Source organism: Falco biarmicus, chromosome 10 (genome assembly GCF_023638135.1).
Source record: "Falco biarmicus isolate bFalBia1 chromosome 10, bFalBia1.pri, whole genome shotgun sequence".
Taxonomy (NCBI): Eukaryota; Metazoa; Chordata; class Aves; order Falconiformes; family Falconidae; genus Falco; species Falco biarmicus.
Window position 1 is genome coordinate 30,343,349 of NC_079297.1, and position 21,718 is coordinate 30,365,066.

Sequence of the window (21,718 nt, forward strand, 5' to 3'; positions counted from 1 at the left end):
CACCTTATACAATGTGTGCCCAGCACCGATGCTGGCACAGCAGCCACACCAGAGCAACATCGGGTACCTCCTGCCACAGCACCCATAGCGGTGCTAGTGGAGTGCTAGTTATGTTGGTTCCTCTGATAAATGTGTCCCTATACTCATTAGCATCTGCGCCCTGTAACTGCTTCCTTAACAAGAGGACAACTATCCCCTGGACCTATTTTGCACCCACTTTGTGTAGGAGTGAATCACCTATACCTGTGCCCACCGCATGTGTCTCAGTGCAGTGTGCACTGGCTGCGTTCTTAGAGCGCTCAGCTCTTGAGGATTAGTTAGGAGAGCAGCCATCTCATAGCAATTCATTTTTATAGGCCTATGAAAACTCAAGCCATGAAACAGTTAATTAGAAAGTCTCCAATTACCAGCTGAATTTATTTTGCAAAAAGTTACATTTGTTCTTCTCAGAGAGAGGAAAAAAAATTAAGCAATTCAAATCATTTTGAAGTTCCATTCCTTCATTCATTAGGAGACTTAGCTTGCAAAATCCTAATTAAAAAGAACATTTTCTGTTAATGAAAATGTTCTAATTTTTTTACCTTATTAAGTTAGTTAAATTTTTTTCCAGAGCATTCAGCAAGAAGAGGTCTCCTTAACGGCTTTGTTCCTGTTTATATTCTTTGATTGCAAAATTTGTGAGACAAAAGAGAGCTAAACTCATTCTGTGGTGCCCTCCAGTTAACTGTTCAGTTGAAAAATGACCTTCATAACTAAGTCCCTTGCTTTTTCATTGATATCAAGGAGTTACAACTCTAACCTACAGTTGAGGAGGTGGCTTCAGTCTGGTAAACCATCAGAAATTGCATGAGCACCCCGTGGAGTGTAGATATTTATAGATATCTAAGAGAAGTACAGATAACTGAATAATTTGAATCTGAATTCTGAAACAGCCTACAGCTTTTCTGCTGGCTTTCAAGTCCAGCATCCTCTTGCATGACATTTAGTCATTAAAAACTGAAGTTTATTTCACTACCTAATAATGCTGCATCAGACACAATAATATTGCAAGCCACAGATCACAGGAGGTGCACATAGGTTCCTACTATGGTACAACACTGAGAAAGACAGCACTTTTTGGATGTCTTCAGAATAGCTGTACTATATATGAGGTTATGTTAACTGTGAAACACATTCATTTATGCAGTCTTAAGATTCAATGAAGAATTCCCTGCTTGTGTAAATCAGGGTGGCCGTAAGTCAGTTGTGCTGAGCTGAGATATGCTCACAGAGAACCCAACCGTTAAGGAATTTTGTACCTTTGGTTTTGTTGCCTTCATTTTGCTACTAACCTAGCTCTGGTGGGCTGGATTTTAACATTCAGAATCCCTCCACAGGCAGAAATTACTATAAAAATCTTTACATTCTTACAGAAATACAGATCAGGGATGTAAAAATATTTTGGAGTTGCTCCAAGCACTGGAGAAATATTTATTAAAGTATTAGGGAATCATAGAAGCACATAGATTGGAAGGGACCTCCAAAGGTCATACAGTACCACCTCCTACTCTGAGCATGTCTGTTGAGAGCAGGCTGCTCAGAGCCATATTTGGTGGGTTTTCACTGTCTCCAAGGGTGGACACTCCCCAGACTGTCTGTGCAACCTGCTTCTATATCTTCCACCCTTACAGTGAAAAAGCTTTTCCTAATATCCAACAGGATTTTCCCAAGTTGTGACTTGTGTCCATAGCCTCTTGTCTCATCCCTGTGCACCTCCAAGAAGAGTCTGACTCCATTTCTTTGCATCTTCTTACTAGGTTGCAGTAGTCAGGAGTGACATCCCTCTCTCACTTTCTCTTCTTTGGACTGAACAAACCCAGTTGCTTCAGCTGCTCCGCATGTTACATTATCCCAGCTCGCTCATCATATTGGTGGCCCTTCTGCTTTACTTGCTTCAGTATGTCAGTGTCTTTATTTTCTGCGCAGGGGAACAAAGAACTGGATACTACACTCCAGGTACGGTCTTACCAGCACTGAATGAGGGAGGGGTCGTCACCTCCCTTGTCCTGCTGGCTATGCCGCTGCAAGTGCCGCCCGGCGTGCGGCTGGCTGCCCTGGCTGTAAATGCAGCCCTGTGTGCAACTGGCCACCTTGGCTGCAAGGGACGCGGCTCGTGCCTGTGCACCATGTTGCCTGCCAGGCCCTCAGCTGCTTTTTCTACAAAGCTGTTTCCTGGCCTGTTGCCCCCCCGGCCTGTCAGGTATGTGGGCTTGCTCCATCCCAGCTGCAGAAATACCTGGGGTTTTGGTATTGATTCTAGTAACATTGTATCCTCTACTTCAAACTAATTAAGAGCTATATCGTTCAATGTGCTCATATTGAGGAGAGGTGAAAAGCCACCCTTTGTGTTATTGCTGAGGATTTGTTAATATTTAAAAGTGAGCATCTTGCTGCAATACTTTCTGCTTATTTGTTGGTTTTTTCCCTGATACTTTAGCGGTCAGCTTTCACCCACACAAGTGCTTGTAAAAAGCGAGTGCTGAGCTGGCATGCTGGAATTTTCAAACAGGACATGCATATCAAACTGTGGGTCAGAGCAGCATTGTGTTGGGTGTGTAGCTGCTCACAGCCTACACTCACAGAACAAACTTCAGATACAAAGTGTCAGGAAAGCACTGGAGACTCCTTACCATCAACCTATACAGGGAAAGAATTACACTATAAAATTGAGACTTATTTAAAGTAATGAGCAGATCTGAGGAAATGGCAATCTGTATGCAGACACTCCACAGGCCAAAAAAGAAGCTAAATTCTTTGGGTGAATTATTTGCTTCCAATTATTCTCTCAGCTCTAATATTCAATTTTAAATATTTAGTTAGATCTGCTTTCAACCTAGAATTTCAGTTTTCATTTAATATCGTGAGGGACTATATATACATACATATATACGACACATTATTTTCATTACATCTCCTTTGAATGCGCTTAAATAGTAACGTGAATTGCCTGTCTCCATTTTGGTAGATTTTTGGACAGGGTGTAAGCCTTTTCTCAGTGGATTTTGGTAGTTGTCTGAGTACCTCTTTGATCTGAAAGTGACCCTGCCGTGTTGAAATGTAGACTTGGCTAACTTCATGGCAGGACTCTTGGAGAATTACAAGATGGCTGTAAAGATGCACTAACCCTTTTCAGGACCTAAATTAAGCTTTAAATCAAAGCTAACTAGAATGCCACCAAAGCTTTTCCATTAAGACTGGCTTACACACCCTTGCACTGTGATGCACAGAAAACATCATAAATTTTGGACCTGGACTGAAACCCTGAAGCTCTGTCTTTACTTTCAAAGTTCATGAAATGCTTCTTCACTACCAGTGAGCAACCCAGTATTTGTGTGAATTGTTTTTTGAGTGTGAAGGCTGCTGCTGACCTAGAAGGCAGTTGGCGCTGGACAATTATCACCAGAAACTGAATCTCAGCTCTAATCTGTCATTTTAGTTATCGATGTACAGGAAGTGCTGTGCCACCATTTTAAGACAGAAAAAATACAAGCATGCAAGGGGTCACTTTGTTAGAATAAGCCTTTCTTTGTAATCGATGCATGTGGAGTACTGCACCTTGAGGACAGGCCATCATTACCTACTTCTTTATATAATATGTTGTACTTAAAAGCAAGGATTTTTGTGGTTTGTAAACCCAAACACATAGAAAAAATGGGATGAGGTTTGGGGTTTTTTTAGTCTGTTGTATTCCTCACTGAAGGTAGTGGTGGGGAGCTACACAAGCAATGAAGTATGACATATCTCTCTCCTGAAAGTAAGATTTGCTTAGTCATAAATAAGCTCTTGAGAAGGGTGTGAGAAGAAACTTTACAGCTATTAGCAGCCTGGGGCAGTATCTGCCCATGAACTTTGGCACCAGATTACAGTGGCTCTTCAGAATGAAACTGCACAAGGAGCCGAGAAAAGTCTGAGCTGGTGTTCACAGGGGAGGAGAGGGGGGCTCAGCCAGACTGCATAGCGAGACAGGGGTGGATAGAGCAGTTTTCCTGAGCTCTCAGAGGACAAGCGGGCCTGACTCATGTGGGAAGATGCTTATCAATAACTGCTCAGGCTGAGCTTTGATGCAGAATTTCCTGGAGCTCCATGCGTTCCTGTTCAGAAATGTGGGTGTTATAACATCATTGTGAAATACCGTGATGAAATAGTCCATCATACTGCCAGTGTTTGGCTTTAAAGCTAGTGCAGGAGAAGAAAGAATTGCTAACGCTCCAAGGAACAGCTTGTCAGCTTGAAGGGCCTCATGTGTGCCAGCTGGATTCAAGTTCAAGTCTGGATTTGATCCACTAATGAAACATCATCCTCCAAAAACTACTGGCTGAAGGTGGCAGACCTCTGGAGACCTAGAGAGTTGACTGGAAAGTTGACTCTCGCTTAACCGTATGCTCATGTGTATGTCAGTTATGAAAATGAGTCAGATTTTCAAGTTTTCAATTAAAAAAAATCCTTAGGAAAAGCATTGGCAAAATAGTTGCAATTTTACCTCCCCATTGCCATCCCCTTAGTGAAATGAAAACAGTTCTGTTGATTTGAACAGGCTCTAGGGTTTTAATCCTGTCTTGGCTTTGCCGAGGCAAACATTTTGCCCCCTGTGGCTCTTGCATTTAGTGAAATGTTTAAGAGTGGAAGAATGTGACATTTTAATAAAAAAGCTGATGGAATCTATGAATTTTCTGAAAAGTCTGGGGTCAGTTCCTATGTGATGACAGTTCTGGGCTGAAGCAGGCATAATACTTTTGCCTTCCAGCTGGAGGAAAGAACGATTTCCATCGAAGAGACATAGTTCAAAATCCATTACTGGGCCACTAATATAATACAGAAGTGTGTTTCAGCAAGCTGTTTTCTGAGCTAGGGAATAGTGGAGGAGTTTTCCCCTTGTACCTACAAGGCAGTGGAAGTGTGCGTTAGGTAGCCTCCAGAAGATCCCTTGTACAGCAGACTTGCAAATGGATCCCCTGTTTCCACCCCCAGTTCTCCGCTCTTTGCTCATATAAATATTTAAATAACTATTTTTCAGAGCTCTGGGAAAGCTATATGAGTTGCCTCTATCAGAACCTGTTCTATTAGCTGAGTAACTTTCTACCATTATAGCAGCTTTTCACCACTTTCTATTTCATTAGCATTCATTTTCTTTAGACATATGACACACTACCCACTGGAAACACAGGCAGCTGGGAACATAAAGCTAAAAGCTGAGGTTTGCTTCAGTGCTTGCCAGCCCACAGAATTTTACTACCTAACCTAGCTTTACCTAAATCATAGAAAAATGACAAACCTTTTGATGCATGTAAAAAAAACCCCTGAAACAGAGTTAAACTGCAAGCTTGACTGATGCAAACTGACATAAAGCATCACAATTGTGCACATCAGAGACAGATGTTTTCTCCAACTCCAGTTTACTTGCATTTTTGCAGGGTGCCCTACTGATTTGCTAAACGTACTGCTTGTAAAAAGATTTGGATCTGGAGTTCAAACTTGGATCTCCATGAGTAATTGACGAGCTGATGGTATTATTCTCACAGGTGGAAATGGGTAATGCAAATTTTAGAAGCAGCTCATCTGTTCTTCCAGCTAATCGGGTATGAGTTCTACAGGAACGACCACATTAGCAACCTCAGTGTCATAACTGGAGGGACACAAGGCAATAGCACTGTGGATACCATTGTCAAGGAATTTGAAAATCTGTGCTGTATATTCACACATACCTGGCTGACACTGGCTTTTGCTCACAGAAAGTGTTACAGGATCCTGGCACCAAAAAGCTTGCGAGCTGAAGGGCTATGGTGAAAGACAGTTCTGGTCCAGGGAACTGTAAAAAGAAAAGTTTAGCATGTTTTTGGTGGAAAGTGGTCCTAGCAAGAGCGAGATACATTCATATAGCCAAGTATCTCCAGCGGCTGTTGCATCCCTGGATGCAAGAAGTCCCTGTTGAAGGAAGCGGAGACTCTGAGTCATTAGTTGAGTTTTGAGGGCAAATCACATGGTTTACTTTTGTTCATAATCACCAAAAACATCAGCAGTTTGAGGTCTCATTGTGTTCATGTTTTGTTACTTAGGTAGACAAGGGACAAAAAAACCCACAGCACAGTGACTGACCCCAAATTGCTATTAGTAAGGTTTAGATTTAGGTCTGCTGGTTAGATGGGTGAAATGTCCTGTCCCTGAAACCCTGCCATTCCCTCAGCAGAGATATATGGACATCCCTTGTGGTCAGTTGTCAGGCTTTTGATTTTCTTTCTTTCTCAAAAACCCAGATGGGAAACAAAAGTCGAAGTTGGGCAGTTTCACTTTGAGCTTAACTCTTCTGTTTTGTGACATGATACAGGCTATCGAGAGGGTTATTTTTGTCACCTGGACATTCCTTCTCATATAAGGTTGGAAATTGTGTGGCCTGACCATAGTAAACACTTCAGAAACCCTATGACAGGTCAGTCTTAGGATGGCTTTGTTTTTCACGTCTTGCCCTGATGAAGTACAGGGAAATTCAAAGTGTGTTGCCTGTTATCAGCTCCTTAGGACAACAACCCAGCCGTCACACCTTGTGTCTGAAACAAGCCTACGCAAAGTTATTAATCCAAAAGCTGGTGCTTCAGGCACTTTGTCAATAGTTTAATACACCCAGAGTGATGGCCCTGCAATTTTTGTAGCATGTGCTATTTTTTGTAGCATAAAGTTCTTTCAATTATAGCCTGTTTTAATTACCTAACAAATTTTATATCTAGTCTTCAGAACTTCATACATAACATATTCACAAACACACCCAGAGAACTCTATGATGGTACATTTCTAGTTTTTAATTTTCCATTTGTTTGCATGTTATTTTGTTCATGGTTTTATTGTTGTCCTACGTGACCCATTTGGATAATTAATTCCAGTTCACAAAGGAAATGGTGGCTCCTAGGAGCAACTCTTCTGTGCTCCATAGGAGGATACTACCTCTTTTATCCAGCTTCACCCGTGGGTGCCCAGCACCCCTTGCAGAGAGCTCTGAGCTTGCTAAACCCCTGTGAATACTAATGGATGTTAGCTGGTGCGATACTCAGCTTTCTGGTGGAAATCTGAGCCCATTTCCTGTTTAGTTTTGCATGGTCTGCTGGAGGAAGAAGTATCCCCGGGTTCTTTTTGTCTTAATTGCATCCTATCAGCAGGCCAGCATTTTACTCTGCAGACGCTCAAGCTGTCATTTATTACATGCAAATGTGTCGGTATCTTGTTTCAGGTAAGCAGCCTCAGACCCAATGAATTGAACTAAATTGGCATTAGAACGTCTTATTCAGGAGACTACATCAGACACTTAAATCTGTTGCTATTCAGAAAAGAAGAGGTGCTTTAGCAAGTGATAAAATGAAGCATGTGCTCCTATAACAAGAAACTCTTTCCTGAGGTGGTCTTGACATATTATCTTTTCATGTGTTATTGTACCCTTGTGTCAAACCTTGAATTTTGCACACAGTGTTACATCATTTTCAGGATAAGAAGATGACTTTTTAATCTCTTCTTAATTCTGTATCTGGAAAATGGCTTTATTAACCTCTAGTTACTAAGCAATAATATATCTGATGTGCTCTGTGGTCCTGCCTACTTTCTCTTGCTCCCCTGAAAAAGCATAACAATCTCTGAAGAAACTCAATGTGCTAGACAGACTGATAGAAGACTGGTTTTAGCTATTAATCTGATAGTTTTCAGACACCTGTATTTAAATCACCATTTATGCTGTGTTCCTCATAAGGTAGTTCAGACATAACATGCAATATTCAAAAAACACGGACACCTTTATCAAACTTTACACCTGCAGAGAATACACCCCATCCAGAGAGATGTCTTTCTCCTGAGTCCTAAGCAATGCAGTAAAATCTCGAACACTGCAGCCATTAAAATCTACAGAATGTGATCATATAGGAAGAGAGTCAAGTACAAGCTACGAGAAGCTGTGGAAGGATGATGTCCTGTTACCTAATGAGTGTGACATTCCCATTAGTGGGTAACTAAAATGGCAGAGAAATTCAATGGCAATATGATCAAAGTAATGCCCACTGGAAAATAAGATCTCTGACAATATATACACAACACACTGTGTAAAATTAAGCAAGGGTAAATGAGTTTTTACAACTCAAAAGAAATAGTGTGGAGTCACAGTGATTAGTTCTCTAAAAATAGCTACTTATTGCTCAGCGGCAGCTGGGAAAGCAAGGAGAATTGTACAAATTATCAAGCAAAGAGTAGTAAACAGAAAATATTTATTCCACTGTGTAAATTGGTGACATAACCAGGTTTCAGGAGCTCTCTGAAGTAGTTTTCATCACTCATCTCAAAGAGATGCAAGCAGAAGTCTGGAACGCATGCAGCCCTGCGTGCTGCCTCTTCCTTGTTTCATCCAGGCCCCTCTGGACACGTTATTGGCGAATGGCTGCCCAACTTGTCTGCAAATAGTGGTGAGCTCCACTGCTTTGAAGTCATGTGAGATGCCTCCAGTCAGCAGCTCAACAGCAACCTGCTTCAGTGTGTGGGTACCATTGGGCTTTTGGGCGAAGACAACCTTTCAGCTTCCACAAGCTTCCTTGAGGTCTCTCACTGGGCTGGACTTCTGCCACTGGGGATGGCAGCGACTCCCCTACCTGCAAGAATTCAGTGGGAAATGGAGAGGCACAGCCTCGCACAGAAGCATAATGCCCTGCGCCAGTCGCTCCCAGAGAGACAGCATCAATCCCCATGGATTATCTCTACAGCATGTAGGGAGAGGCTGACCTCCAGTCACTGATGGACAGTGCTCACTTCTATGTAGGGCCGAGGCTCCACCTTGCTCAGGGAGCCCCGTACCCTCATTTGTTTTCCAAACCCTCCATTTCAAGCTGTAGTGGAGACAAAACAGAAAAGGCTGCAAGGTTGTTTAAAGGTACTTGGTCTGGATACGAGATCTGGCTCAGGAAGGTGTTTAAATTTTTAGTTTTGAGAAGAGTGGATGGCGTAACGTAATTCTTATATTCTTTCCTAAGAGCTGGCCACTATGAAAGAGGAGATACTGTGTTAATTGGATTTGCTGTTTGATCTAGCATGGCAATTCTTCTGCCTTCAGCAACAAAGGAGGAATCAGCTTCTTAGATTTCCAGTGCATGTTTATACAGCCCGTTGACACTTTCTTCATCATCTGCTGTCTCATGATTTTGTTTCAAAAGAAGGGTGGGTCTGTGGTTACAGATGCACAGGAATCTGTGCATCTGGGATCTCTCAGAAGGTTTATGATTCCGTGTGGCGGTATGTGGCTTTGATTCAGTCACCTGTTTCCCAACCCAGTTCCCTTGTAAATTGATGGGAGTCTTTTCTGTGTTATGAAAAAGCCTAGTTCTTCGGCCTGCTTCAAAACAGTAGGAGTTTTTCCATCCATCTCGAATGGATTATGCCTGCAACCCCAAATTGGGGAATGGTAGCTCTTAAACTCTTTGTGGTGATGTTGTGAGGCTTAATTAATTGAAAGGAATTAATGGAAAGAAATTTAAATGGAAGGGGAGATGTAAGTGAATATTATAATTGTGTGGAAAAATCTTCTAATTCAACATTCAGAACTAAAAAGGTCTGAAATGTATTCATGCTCCTGAAAAAAGCTGAAGGGTTAAAATGACCTAATTCAACATCAACTAATACACTCCAATATGCATTAAAGCAGGTAGATTATTTTTTAAACAGTACTATCCTGCAAAGTGATGCACTTGTGCTCTATGATAGAATGGTTAAAGCAGTAAATGTCCTTGTTAAAATGAGTATCTTTAACAGCTAATATCTATTAAAATGAAGCACTTAGGCACCAGAAAAGACAGTTTTAAACTGTTAGATCCCTAAATTATTTTTGTACAATCAAAATGAGACTCTTAGGGATTAGGTGGCACAGTGGGTTAACACATTACTCTTCTGGATGGAAGATTTACGGTCGTATCTTGCTTAAAAATACAAGTGAGCTGAGACTGCTGTTCTTCAGGTGATCCAGCGTATGTGTTTCTAAAATGTATTTTAATACAATTGACTGTAATTTGCAAGGGAGGTAGATGAGGACTTTACCTGCTGCTACCACACTTTGAGTAGGGGTGGGTTAGGATTTGGGTTCACAATTTAGATTGTTCACTTTGTGAGCTTACAAAGGGATAAACCATCCCTTTTTATAGCTCCATTTTCTTCCAGAAAGATATGTCACATTATCTTGTTACATAGCTACAGCAGGAATCATAAAGGGTTAAACTCAGCAAGTGAGAATAAGGCTTTTCAAGGTGAGCATGATCATGTAATCAAAAATGAGGAATAGGTAGGTGCCTACCTGCACAGGTAGGTGCAGAGGGAAAGTGAGCTATAAAGAAGCATGTTACAGTATCTTTGAATTGAGGCTTATCCAACTGGCTTTTCAGGATGTGTTTGCTGTAACTTACCTGAAATTATTGGTCTGCCTCGATGCAATGGCATATTTCTTTGGTGAAGACCCCAAATCTCTTGGTGCCCAAAATACAGTATTCCAAGTCAGCTGTACTCCTCAGTTCTACTGGAGTTCTGAAGATACTACTTTTCTCAGGCCATTCTTATCCCTAATTCCTCTTTTCATGCCCCTGCTTGGATTCAACAAGTCACCAATGAGTACATACCAGCTGCTCGTTCCTGCTTATTGTGTTTTATCTGGCATCTGAGAGGTTGCACTCCCAGGCAAGAGCCCCTGCCTTGGCCTGAGCCTCTGAGATGGCTGACTGTGGGTGGAGGGCAGGGCATGACACATGGCAAGGGGATGTGTGTGTTGGTGTCTTCCTGAAAGGGTCTGAAGAACAGTCAGCCTTTTGAACCTGAGTCTGTTCCCAAGGTCTTCTTGGGACAAGGTGTTATCGTGCAGTTACTAGATCAGATGACAGGGCTATATGTCATCTTCTTGTTCTTGAAAAATTGTACCTTTATCTTAAAAAGCAAAGACAGTACTTATTATTTTTCCTTGTATAGTATCCATATAACATGGATATAAGTATTCATATAACATTCGTAGGTGAGATACGCAGTCCCCAGCATTTGTTCTGCCACATCAATATGAGGGATCACTTTGTATATATTTCCTCCTTGAGTAATTTCTTAATTCATGAGGACCAAAAAAGCTTACCCTGAGAAAGATCAACTGTTAACAACTTTAGGGAAAGCTTCACTGTCCCTTTTATATATCGGTTGGTGATAAATCCTTAGAACTATTCCATGGATGTGATGCCATATGTTGCAGGGCCAATCCTTCAGTGCGTCCGTTTTTTGTATTGTGACCTTCCTTTTTTGATGTATAGTTCAGGCTACTGCCGTTTTGTCTTTTGGTACAAAAGAAATTGCTCCACTTCATTTCCATAAAGAATTCTTTGTTTTTGAAGACAAACAGAAGAGTACTTATTTTGCTGAGCAGAACCTTAACAAAGGGTGAGTGCCAGAAGGCAACTGGTATCCTGCGTTTCCCAACACCAGCTCGCTCTGTCTCTCAATGCTGCATATGTGTGTGCACACATGCTAGGAGAAGTTATTCTCATTTTGGCCTGAAGTGATCCAGAATTTTCTTTTGTGCCTCCTCCTCCCCAGAATTGTGTGTTGGTGCCAGCAATGTGATGAATAGAGAACATCTTGACATGGAGCATCAGATTTGAGACTAATAGCAGCAACTTGCAAAGAAGAGCAAGGTTAGTTTGACTGAAGTTTATTCTAACTCTCATTTTCCATGAAAACGTCATTCATAGCCTTATTGAGCAATTGTGTGTGAGATGGCAGGAACTGTGTGCTTTGCTGCATTCTGCCAAAGACCAGTGCAAAGTGTATCTGGTGTTCTTTGAATGCAATTGTGCAGAACGAGGGAGTCCAGCCCTCTGCAATGACTCTTCATAGGAAAATACTACACAACCATTTGTAAAACAGGAAATTCCTGCCATAGAGCCATTAAATATATTCATAATTCTCACAGATTAACTTCAAGATGAAATACCAGTTAAATGGTTACTGTTTCACAGTGAAAATCAATTATTTCAGAAAAATGTGTCAAAGCATGGGGGCAACTGATATCGCTGTTGCCCTTTTTTTTTTTTTGGCATGGGAAAACTGGAGTGTAGGGTATGTCAGGTTGTATCTTTTTCACACACATAGAAAGACAAGTTAGTTTGCAGAATTAAGTGTAACTGTTAGCATAGCAGCGGCACTTCTGGATATCTTCATACAGATGAACATTATGACAGTGTATAACACTAATATAAAGTGTAAGAATAAACTAATTTCCTATAAATACCACATCAAATGATACATTTAGACATCACTTGGCAGTATTTTAGAGCTCTGAAGAAGTGGCAGCCTACATTGCAGTTTCTTTTAAGCATCCATTTTAGTATGTCAGAATAAGTTTTCTGGCTAATATAAAATTATTTGTATTTCACATTCTTAATTGATGCTTTTAATTACTCTTCATATACTTTAATAGTTTTCAAATAGAAAACTGCTTTCTGTGCAGTAAGCCGAATCTCCAATCTGCAGCAAAACTTGCTTGAGTCAGGTTTTTGCCAGACTCTGTGTACAAGCCCCAAATACTAAATTATGTTGGCACTCTTACAGTAATCAAGGGAATAATTGTGAAGGCAAAGTTTGTTGTAAGGAAACCAAATTAGGAGGGGAAAACAGCATGGCTTAAGAGAAATATTTAGTATGAACTAATCTTTTTGGTCTTTGTCCTCCTACAGCAATGGCTGTTTAACCATGCAGTATCATTATTTAAAACGTACTGTAGTTTATCCTGTGTAGATTAGACTACTGCTTTATTAGAACACTAAAAGGCCAGTCTTCAAAGAATAAGCAAATTAAAGCTCTGTCTTGCTGTTTACAATGCTGGGGTCAGATCACATATCTACCAGCTTTAATGCGAAGCAGCCATAAAGCCTATTTAGTTAGTTAAACAGTTAATGGCTATTTAAATCAACAGGGTTTTTTTCACTGCCTCTGGTAGTCATTGCAGAGTCAGGTATCTCCCCTGTTCCAGCTCATGTTAGTCACTAACAAATCCCCCTTGAATCTTCAGCGGGAACAGGGCTGGTCCTCCTTTAGCATTGCAGTACTGGGTGGGTATCCTGTAATTTTTTTCTGGAATTGCACTTCCAGTGGGAGTTCAGGTTGCTTTTTATACCTTCTGCACAGAAAAGAGGCTAAAACTGTTCTCCAGAAACAGTAAAATAGAGAGCTGATAACATTTGAGTGCTGTGGAGGGAGGGGCTTGACTGGCTAGAACCAGTGAGTGTTTGTGCAAGTGACCCTTTTTTTCTACTTTCTCCACAAAGGTTCCCCACACCTCCTTTTCTCTGGCATGTCAGAGATCTTTCTCTCCCTCCTGTGCTCCATGACAAACAGATTCAACGCACCTATTTAAGGGAGAGCAAGGGTTTTGAAATCATGTTCTTCCAATGCAGCTAGGACTAACCTTAGCTCTGGCTGTTACCAGCTAGTGTGAAAATCCCACCCCAGATTGATAAAACCTGTGAGGCCCTGCGGGCTGTCTACCATGGCAATTCTGCCAACCGCAGCCATCCGGCCGAGCTGGGAGGCATCAGTGCGCTCTGCAGTAGTCAACCTTTCGTGATTTTATTCCAGAGCCTGTGATAGAGACTGGGGAAGGGTTCTACAGCTCCAGGTCTTGGAAAGAAGAGATTTCCTGAAAGCCTTTGCTTGAATGTGTAAATAAATGAAAGTGCCCAAAGAGCTCAGATGATGAAAAACAAAGGAAGAATGCTGTGTTATTGTTATTTTAAAATATAATAATTTTAAAGGCAATGGCATAGGTTTTTTTGGAATATTGAGTGGCTATTTTGGACCATGTATGGTTGGTAATGCTCTGTTTTGGAAAATCCACAGGTATTCAGATGATTTGTGTGGATTCATTTCAGCTGTTTTGGGAAAAAAACGTGCCTGCTTAGGCTTTTTCACAGTATTGATATTACCTCTTAGTCTTGACCAGGCCAAATATACAATGAAAATGGCCTTTGTTTCTGCACTGCAATTCTTAAGCTTCCTTTCCAATCCAAAGAAGTACAGGAAAATAAACAAACAAAAAAGGGATCAAATTTAAATGCACAGCATGCTTGCAGCTTTGGGTCTGTTTTCTCGGTGTTACACTTTTTAATGTAAAAAGCATGCTTCCCGCCCGGATAGGGGGTATAGCCAAAAGGAGAACCAAAATGGGGATACTCTGCTTTCTATCTCTTGCACAGATTTTACTGCATGTTTGTTCTTTCATTGTTGTTTTCTTTAGTCTAGAATAAAGATAAACTAGACAGAAAGCAAAGTGGCCAGGCGCCACTGCACAATTATAATTAATTCACTGTTAATGTCTCAGACATTGTTACAGCATACATTGGAATTGCTGGGGCGGGGTAAGATTAGTTTGAGCTATTTACGTACATACTACAGGAGAGTCATATTAAATACCCACTCTAATTAATGTTTTCAAAATGAGCACCAAAGGGAATAGTATGACTTACCACTTACAGAAAAGTCAGTTTGTACTTCTACTTCCCAAGTTCACGCTGTGTTCTCACCTCGAAAAGTGGGGATTTGAGCGCGTATCATGCCATGACCTCAGAGTACATGTGAAGCAATGCTTAGAAACAGGCTGCACACCAGATTATACTATCAACTCGAAAAGAAGGATGCGACTAAGCTAAGACTCAAATCTGAGTATCTGCAGACTTAGGAAAATTCATGGTCCGATCTGGTCGGCAGAAGCTGTAGGAGTCAAAGGCTCCATTTTCTCAAGAGCAAAAAGGTTCAAGAACACCCAGAAGATCAAGTTCTGCAGTGTTTCAAGCAAAACCATAGAAAGGAAAGCTGGTCTCTGCCCCAAGCTTGGAAATAGCCAAGATGTGTTAAATCCAAGAGCACTTAATGTAAGAAGAGGTCTCAGCCTATAGATTATTTTAACAGCTAGAGGAATGAAGGAGGTTTTGTACCTCCAAAAATATCTCTATTCAACATTTTTCTGCTGCCAGTATTTTCTGCAGGAGAGGAAAGCCATGAAAATTGTGATCAGATATGTAATGATATGTGCTATTTATTACAAACCTTCTTAATTTTCACTAAGTCTTCCTGTGAGTATCGAGTCAGATTTTTCAATCTGAGCCTCCAATACTACATATTTGGGCTGCGTGTCTCTCCAATACTATATATTTAAGCTCTGTGTCTGAGGTGTAAAATATCTCTACGTATGTTCAGCCTGAAGCCAGCTGAAAGTGTACCTCTGCTGGCTAGGTTTTATCAGCCGCATACTGAGCTGCTTAGTGAGAAAGAAGTGATCAGTGTGTAATTGAAACTCCTTTAAGCTGAGTTTTAGGAGAATTTATAACCTGCAAAAATGTTCTCATTACAAATCCTTTTTTGTCTTTTCTTATAATTGCCTTTAAGGAATGACCTGACCACCATCAGTAAAAGGAAGGTGATTTGGGTTTTAAAGCCAAGCACAGGTTCATGTGTTTTGGCAATTTTTGGAGTGGGGTGGAGGGGATTGCCATTAAATGTATTTCATACTGTATCATTATTTATGTGAGGTGACAAAATCTACAATAAATTTCTGGTGAAACCTGGTCTACTGTAGAACACGGTGGAGTACTTATCAGTACTATTTTTTTCGTCATGGATGTAACCTGAATATCCTAATTTATGACCATCTGGTCTCCAGACAAGTACAGCCCATCCGATCAAACCGGAGCTTCCCTAGATCAGCTAATACATCCATGCTGTGACTTAAAGAAGATGACACAAAGTACTCTGTAAACCACCTTGGACACCTCTGAAGGAGCTTTCAGAAGAGGGAGGTGCCCATACACAACTTCTTGAACAATGCACCCAGCAGGGCTAGTCATTGTATCTGTTTATTCATTGGTGTTTGTTAATGGTAACTTTCATTTCATTTAGGATTTGATTTGTTTACGAACTAATAAATATGATTTATAAAAAGTGCCTGTGGTTCACTAATTACTGCACATATGGCGTTTTCGTTTTGTAAAACTGGCATTTGCTTTCTATTATGATTATGTCTCCGTTCACCAGTGCTAATTAGTTTGATTAGACAGATAACTTTAACCATTATTAGGACTAGATTAGGGGAACTTTACATGCAGGGGAATGTAGGGAAGAAGGCTACATCACCAGTGACGATAGGTCATCAGCACAGAGTTTGTTCCTCATTAAATATTTTAAAATTACTTTTTGTTTTGTTTTCCACATAGAAGTACTGAGAAGCATTCACATTTAGCTACTTTAAAAAATCCAATTAAACACAGTTGTTTAGCATGAATTTGTTAATCAGAGTTAATCTTTCCAATGAATGCATAATTTGGAATCTGTGTCTAAAATGTTCATTTAAGGATAAGCATATTACAGACAAATAAAATAAAAAATAAAATTAGATTTTCTTCCTTGGAATTGACTCTCAATATGGAGAAATATTGACTGTTTTGTGTGGATTGTCCTGCATGCTGAGGGACAGAAGTGAAATTGGATAAAGACTAAGAAATGCCACATGAAAACCGATGCCACCTGGGGTGAGCTGTTTTTCCCAAGAGTCTCTGAAAATTGTTTAATACTGTCATCTGAAACTCTTCATAAACAAAATAAACAGAAATAAAAACTCCTCTTTATTATCCATTTTAGGATAAAAATAGTTACCCAAGGCAGCAGAAATTTGATATTATTCTGTTTTTTCAAATGAATTCTCTATCCTAAAAAAGGGAGGCACTTTTTCTTTCCCAGTATCTTAGAAATTACCTTAGTGCACTAAGTAGGATGTGAAATACCCGGGTTTGGGCAGTGAGGCACGCAATTTGTGATCCTTTGGAAAGAGTCACTGAACAGTGTCGGACGTGATGTCATTCTTTCCCTCAGAAAGACTAACTGACCCTCAAATAAAGTAACTGTGGATATTTGTTTCATTAAGATGGCTTCTCATTTGACTTTGGATGATCACCCTATATTCATCTAGTTTCTGTGTAATTAATTGGTGAGGTGTGGTAGGCAAAATGGTGCCCTGTTATGGATGCATAGTCCTATTGCAGGCTACGGGGTCTCTCCTCGCTGTGTTAATGTGGCAATGTCCTTTGTGAGTGGCCCTTTTATTTTTCGTCTTTCTCCATTTTCAAAGCAATTTATAAGGGAACAGAAAAGTTCTTGCCTGTCTAAAAAGAATTGTGGGAATATTGAAAAAGACATAAAACTGCTATTGAAGGGTGAACACATAGAGAAACAGTAAACTGGATTGTTGCAGTATTTACTCTCTCCTTGGCTCTTCTGGAGGATACCTCCTGCCATGCCTTTCAAAGAAAACCCCAGACAATTTAAATGTCAAAGTCTCAAATTTCAACATGCATCATTATTGTTGGAAGCATTTGCTCCAGGAAAAAGTTTCAAAATTGCCATTTCTGTATCTTAGAAGAATGTGAACAGGATGGCCAGATTCTGAGATGGTATAAATTGGCAGACGTTCCTTATTTCAATGCAGTTATCCTGTTTTACACCAACTGAAAATCTGGCTCTGGAGAATGAATATTTATGCCATGCCAGAGAGGTTTGAAAAACCTTTTTTTTAAATGAGAATAAATAAAGAAAGGGCTGGGATATGCTCCGTGCTGATGAACCCAAAGCCAACTATGACCTCCCCTTGACCTTTTATGCATTTCAGTTGAAAAAGGCCATTCTGATATATTCCACTGGAGCTTAAAATGCCTGTATTTCAATTCCAAAGGTCAAGCTCTCGTCTCAGTATACTGTATGACCTGGCCTTTGTCGGTGCCCATTGATATTGCCTGACTATGCTTCTTATATCCTATTGACTGTTTACTGTCTTTTTGGCTAATGTAAGTGAAAGAGATAATTGAAATGGTTTTGAGCTGTGTGTCAGTTCTGATTCTGATTATGTCTCCTGTGCTTAGTGCAGCTTTAGTGGCTCCAAACTCATTAAGTCTCCAGGAAATTTTAGATTACTGTGTTAACTATATCTTAATTAATGTATTTATCTTAAATTCCACTCAAGCCTTTTTGAAGTTTCCTTTTATCACTATGTCTATCTCTAATATCACTGAATTAAGTCATTTGTCTTCTAGCCTTCTGTTTTCTTTTACCTTTTGAGGGTTTTGGATACTTTATTTTGAAAGGCCCAAAGTCAAAGGGAACTATTTCTGGGAAATAATGCTTCATGCATGTTTAAAAGCAAATCACCACAGCTTTGGTGGATGTAAGCACAGCCCCACTGGAATAAAGGGACAGGAACTGGCACTTTTTCAAATCTGCCTGAAATTCTGCATCGGTGGAGCTATGTCAGTTTACACCATGAAAGTCTGGTCCAAAATAAAAAGGTGTTCAGGCTGTTTTGTGGCTAGTGAGGCATATATCTGCCTAGCATCTTCCTCGGGACTTGAAACACACACTATACTGGGTGGTTCCCAAAAGAGGGAATAAATGCAGTCCCATCAAACAGGCTGGCAGGCCTTGAGTATAATTTCTCTAGATAGAATCACAAAGTAATCATCATCTCTAATAATCTCTCCAATTACTTTATAGAATAATAATTTATAATAAAATCTGTTTTAGCAGACTGTCTATTTTTACCCTCTCCTCTTGAAGATGAAGTCAAATATATAGGAACTGTAGAACACTTTTGCAAAGCTAGGGGAGTGCTCCTACCTAACCAGTCACAAGAATCTTTTTACAGACATATTGTAATGTCTGTTGATTAACACAGCTTAGTGAATCATTGGTGATGAATAATTTACTAAGGGCCATAACCTGACACCCTGTTGCTGTTGAGATGTGCCTTACTGCACAGTCCTCAACAATCCTGGACAAGATGTTCTTGTCCCACCCCTTGGCCATATTTAGGTTTTCCTCCAGTGATCAAATGAGAGGGAACCCAGCCCAACTGGAAAGATAAGACCCAGACTCCTTCCAGTGTGAGGAGAATTGATAAGGAGCAGATCGATACATGATCCTCTTCAGTGGGCAGCAAGGCCCACAGTCTTAACAGTGGGACATCCCCTCTTTTTCTCCTTCTGCTAAATTGCGAAATTTCTGTAGTGGAAAGAGTGTAACACTGCGAGTAGGTGGTAGAAACCAAACAAAAACATATACTGAAATAAAAAAAAAAGAAGAAGAAGAAAGATATATATGTATTGAACAAAGGCAAAGCAGTGTATTTTTCTCTAATTTCATCCTTTGAAGGGGCATCTGGTTTTGGTGACAATTTCAGCAAAGGGGTACATATCCAGGATACCAATTGCAGCCTGAATATTAGTAATATCTAGGGAAATTAAGAGCAACTGGAATCACTGGGGAGTGTCAGGCAGCATTAGGAGTTGGCGATGCTACCAGCTGCAATTACTATGAATGCCTAATAAGCTCCTGACCGTGGAAAACCACTTGGAGAAGCACAGCTACACACAACAGCTCATGTAAACAGGTGGAATTCTGTTAAAACCAGTACAGCTGCAATTACATACACCGTCACAGCACTTGGACCCAAGTCTGTAGTACTTTCCTCTGATTCAGCTGTTTGTTCAGCTATGAGATAAAACCTGATTCACCTTACATTTGTACCTGCGAAGTAGGATTGAAAGGACTGTTTGTGATCACAATTCATCCCCAGAACTCAGAAAATAAGTATCACTGATTCAGTTGTATGTCCAGCTCGCAGTATCTCCATCACTATATTTTCTCTTGATGGATGCACCTGTTGCTTGCTCTCTCTCTGCCCAGCCTCTGGAGCTCCAGAAGGAGCCTGAACTGCCTTCCTGAGAACTTTTCATCTATTTTATTTCAGGTACTTCCCAGATATCTTGGGCTCTCCTGCTAGGACTGTGACTCGACCTGTTTCAGCTTTCCTGAAAGGGATAGAAGACAATGTAAGTGCTGATTATCTCTTTTCTTTGTAATGATGAGATTAATTTTGCTTGGTATTGTGGTAGAAACATCAGCATAAGCACCACTGAAAGCTTTGTGGGAAGCAGGTTAATCCTTTCTCTTACTATTGTTGCTGCCAGTGCAGATATCTGGTATAGAAAACAGGTTAATACAAAGGTTTATTTCCCACAACCATCCCTGAACCCCTGTTCATTGTGAAAGAAAGAGGTTTGATGATCGAACTGATGGCATGAGTCAGGGAAAGAGTAAGTATTTCTTGTCCCTTGGATGAAGCAAGCTACTTTTCTGAACTTTGCTTTGGGCTTGTCTGAAGGAAGCTACTATGCGTTTTAGTTATTGTTTAATTGAGGCGAGTTTTGTTATATTTTTCCCTTAAAAAGGCAAAAGGCTCCTTGGATTTACTTGTTATTACTTTATAGCAGCAGCCATAGTATGTGAGACGTTTCCCAGTCAGAAAGTGTATTTATGAAAGGGGTTCTGTGATGTTAAGCCTGCAATACCCAGGCAGGACTTGGACGTCCAAGGCTGGTCCTGAACACCATCACCCCTGAAGTTCTGAGAAGAGGGGGCTCATAAGGCTGTGGCAAGCAGGTGATTCTGATAATGCAAAAGAAGAAAAAATACTCTCTGAATACAAGTAATTTCTCTGTAGGCGGCATGGCAAAAGTGGGGCAAACAAATTTGGATAAAAAGATAAAAATACAGATAGGAATGTAGTTAAATCTGAATGCGAGGATGCAGTGTCCTCCTTTCCTTTGAATAACCTGTAGCAGGGAAGTAGATGGTATTTGGGGGTTTAGCAAGTTTTTGCTTGTCTCTTAAACGCTTATACTGTGTATCATTTTTTTCTCTTCTACTTTGAAATTATTTTCCAGGCAGTTTTCATTTTGCCCTTCACAAATTGTGCTGTGTGCACTGAGTCATGGGCTTGTGTTTTTAGAAGGGTTGTCAGTCACAGCTATTCTCATGCAGTAATGATATGATTAGCTTTTGTTTTTTACTGTAAAATATTAATTTAACCGAAGTTTGAACACGGTGAAAAAAGAAGCATCAGTGGATGAACATGCCAGCTTAAAAGCAGAGATATTATGTTATATGAATGGTTGCCTTCCTTTGGGATTGTGGGGAAGGATGAAAGCAAAGAAACTCCACATGTGAGAGATCCTCAGGCACTGACATACATGGGAACATGTTAATTACCCTTAGCCTAACCAGTGCCTGGGTAGGCTGTGAGCACCGGGCCCTCCACAGCCCCATCTTGGGAAGCTGGTCCTGGTATTCCCAGCCGCACATCGTCTGCCGGGGGTCTCCTCTGCAGGCTCCTGCTCATGTCTGGTTTGGGGGTTACTTAGGTGTCTGGTTTGTGGATGTCTGCAGGGGCTTCTCCCACGAGCTGTCACATGCATACCTGCAGCGGTGAGGGCTGCCAAAAAAGAGAGCAGAAGGGGTGGAACTGCCTGGGTCCCTAAGTGAGCTGTGATGGCCATATCTTGATGTGTCTCAATACTGCCTTTTTCTTCCACTCTTTCTCCTGTACCTGAAATTTGACTGGTAATCGACCAATATGAGCTGAAAAAGTGGTGTCAGCCTGAGCTGTGAATTGACCTGCTTTTGTCAGCTTGTCACAGTTTTATTGCTGCTTTAGCACAATGCGTACAAGTTAAAGCCCAGCACTTCTGTCACCTAGAGAAAAGCCTGGCAGGCTGATGTCCTCAGGAACAGTTTCCAAGTGCAGAGAGGCCAGGAGTTCCCTTTC

At 40.7% G+C, this 21,718-nt stretch overlaps 1 long non-coding RNA gene across 3 annotated transcripts in view; it reads left to right on the forward strand.

Annotated features, from left to right (window-relative positions):
- The window catches only part of LOC130156427 (uncharacterized), a 239,331-nt gene that overhangs the window by 183,425 nt on the left and 34,188 nt on the right, over positions 1-21,718 (forward strand). For all 3 annotated transcript variants that reach the window (XR_008824418.1, XR_008824417.1, XR_008824419.1), the window contains one exon: positions 19,862-19,943. This is a non-coding gene — a long non-coding RNA (uncharacterized LOC130156427). The remainder of the gene's footprint in view (positions 1-19,861; positions 19,944-21,718) is intronic.